General features: G+C 42.2%; 1 pseudogene; it reads left to right on the top strand.

Annotated features, from left to right (window-relative positions):
• The first annotated feature begins 1,301 nt into the window (after nt 1-1,301).
• The window catches only part of LOC114608196, a 1,955-nt pseudogene continuing 367 nt past the window's right edge, over nt 1,302-2,889 (top strand).

The raw sequence follows: 2,889 nt of genomic DNA, 5'->3' as shown, positions 1-2,889 counted from the left end.
TGTGTCCTCATTTTTATTAAATTCTAAAAAGTCTTCAATTTCTTTCTTTATTTCTTCCTTGACCAAGTTATCATTGAGCAGAGAGTTGTTCAGTTTCCATGTGCATGTGGGTTTTCCATTGGTTTTGTCATTATTAAAGACCAGCCTTAATCCGCGGTGATCTGATAGGATGCAAGGGATTATTTCAATCTTTTTGTATCTGTAGAGGCCTGTTTTGTGACCAATTATATGGTCTATTTTGGAGACGGTACCATGAGGTGCTGAGAAAAAGGTATATTCTTTTGTTTTAGGATGAAATGTTCTATAGATGTCTGTTAAGTCCATTTGGTTCATAACTTCTGTTAATTTCAATGTGTCTCTGTTTAGTTTCTGTTCCCATGATCTGTCCATTGCTGAGAGTGGGGTGTTGAAATCCCCCACTATTATTGTGTGAGGTGTATTGTGTGTTTTGAGCTTTAGTAAAGTTTCTTTTATGTATGTAGGTGCCCTTGCATTTGGAGCATAGATGTTCAGAATTGAGAGTTCATCTTAGTAGATTTTTCCTTTGATGAGTGTGAAGTGTCCTTCTTTATCTTTTTTGATTACTTTTGGTTGAAAGTCAATTTTATTTGATATTAGAATGGCTACTCCAGGTCGACTCCTCTGTCTCCTGCGTGAGATACGTGTCGCTCCACCATTCAACTGCCTCGTGTGTTTACAACAAGACGGTCCCTCGTGTGTCTTTGGATGCACGCCATCCTGAGACTTGAGTGGGGTCTCCCTACTGGGGTCTCTACACGTACACACATAAAACAAAGCATAAATCTTTTTTTAAAGAAAAAATCCACCAAAATCACCTATTTTCTAGTAGTTTGTTTAATATTTTTCTCTTTTTATGAGAGTTTTTTTTTTTTAAGTTTTTTGTTTGTTTGAGAAACGGTCTTACTGTGTCACTGGCCAGGAACTCAAAGATACGCCTATCTCTGCTAGGATTAAAGGTGTAGAGCTTTCTTAGTAAACATTTTTGCTAAAATTCAGAACAACAAATAAAGAACAACAGTTACCTGTGTGGAGCACAAAGCTGCACTGCCATCACTTCTCTGCAAGTTGTACAACGAAGTACTAGCAGGACCTCCTCCTTGCTAGGTCAAAAAAAAAAAAAAAAAAGAGCCAAGTCTTACCGAGTGCGCATGTGTTGATCTCCCGGAAGTTATCGCTGCACTGCGGGAAGAAGGCAGGGAACCCGGACGTAAACACTATTGGATCGCTTCGTTTCTGGTGGATGGTTTTGAGTAGTCTGTGGCGGGCCTGGAGGGCGTTGATTCATCATATCGGCAGCAGCTGTGGACCCAGTTAGTGCCACTCCCATGATGGGATCAAAGGAGATGAGTTTGGAGGAGCCAAAAAAGATGACCAGAGAGGACTGGAGGAAAAAGAAGGAGCTAGAAGAACAGAGAAAACTGGACAATGCTCCTGCAGAAGTCGATGAGGAGGGAAAAGATATCAACCCTCATATTTCTCAATATATTTCTTCGGTCCCATGGTACATTGATCCATCAAAGAGACCCACTTTAAAGCATCAGAGACCACAGCCAGAGAAACAGAAGCATTTCAGTTTATCTGGGGAATAGTACAAGAGAGGTGTAAAAGAGAATTCTATAACTACCAAGTACTGCAAAGGTGCGTGTGAGAACTGCGGAGCCATGACACACAAGAGGAAAGACTGCTTTGAGAGGCCAAGGCGGGTAGGAGCTAAATTCACAGGTACTAACATCGCTCCTGATGAGCACACCCAGCCTCAGCTGATGTTTGACTATGATGGGAAGAGAGACCGGTGGAATGGCTACAATCCAGAAGAACACGTGAAAATTGTTGAGGAATACGCCAAAGTTGATCTGGCAAAACGATCGTTGAAAGCACAGAAACTTCAAGAAGAGTTAGCCTCTGGAAAATTAGTGGAGCAAGCTAATTCTCCAAAACACCAGTGGGGAGAAGAGGAACCCAATTCTCAGATGGAAAAGGATCGTAACAGTGAAGACTAGGATGAAGACAAGTATGCAGATGATACTGACATGCCTGGGCAGAATTTCGACTCTAAAAGACGCATTACTGTTCGGAATCTCAGGATTCATGAAGATACTGCAAAATATTTGAGAAATTTAGGTCCAAATTCTGCCTATTATGATCCAAAAACAAGAGCGATGAGAGAGAATCCTTACGCCGGTGCAGGAAAGAATCCCGATGAAGTGAGCTACGCTGGAGATAACTTTGTTCGATACACAGGCGACACCATCTCAATGGCTCAAACACAATTGTTTGCTTGGGAAGCCTACAACAAGGGGTCTGAAGTGCATCTCCAGGCAGATCCTACAAAACTAGAGCTGCTGTATAAGTCCTTCAAAGTCAAAAAAGAAGACTTCAAAGAGCAGCAGAAGGAGAGCATCCTGGAAAAGTACGGTGGCCAAGAACACCTAGATGCTCCTCCAGCTGAGCTGCTAAGAGACAGAAGACTATATGGAGTATTCCAGGCATGGAACAGTCATTAAAGGCCAGGAGCGGGCTGTCGCCTGCTCCAAGTACGAGGAAGACGTGAAGATAATAACCACACGCATATCTGGGGATCTTACTGGAAAGAAGGCCACTGGGGCTACAAATGTTGTCACTCTTTTTTTAAGTATTCCTATTGTACTGGAGAAGCTGGGAAGGAGAGTGTTAATTCAGAGAAATGTATTATAAATGATGTGACTGGAGAAGAGTCTGTGAAGAAACGTCAGACCCTCATGGAGCTGCATCAGGAGAAACTAAAAGAGGAGAAGAAGAAAAAAGAAGAAGAAGAAGAAAAAGAAGAAGGAGAAGGAGAAGGAGAAGGAGAAGGAGAAGGAGAAGGAGAAGGAGAAGGAGAAGGAGAAG

Source organism: Grammomys surdaster, unplaced genomic scaffold (assembly GCF_004785775.1).
Source record: "Grammomys surdaster isolate TR1022 unplaced genomic scaffold, NIH_TR_1.0 125878, whole genome shotgun sequence".
In the NCBI taxonomy this organism is placed as follows: Eukaryota; Metazoa; Chordata; class Mammalia; order Rodentia; family Muridae; genus Grammomys; species Grammomys surdaster.
This window is presented reverse-complemented; position numbering and strand designations above follow the sequence as displayed.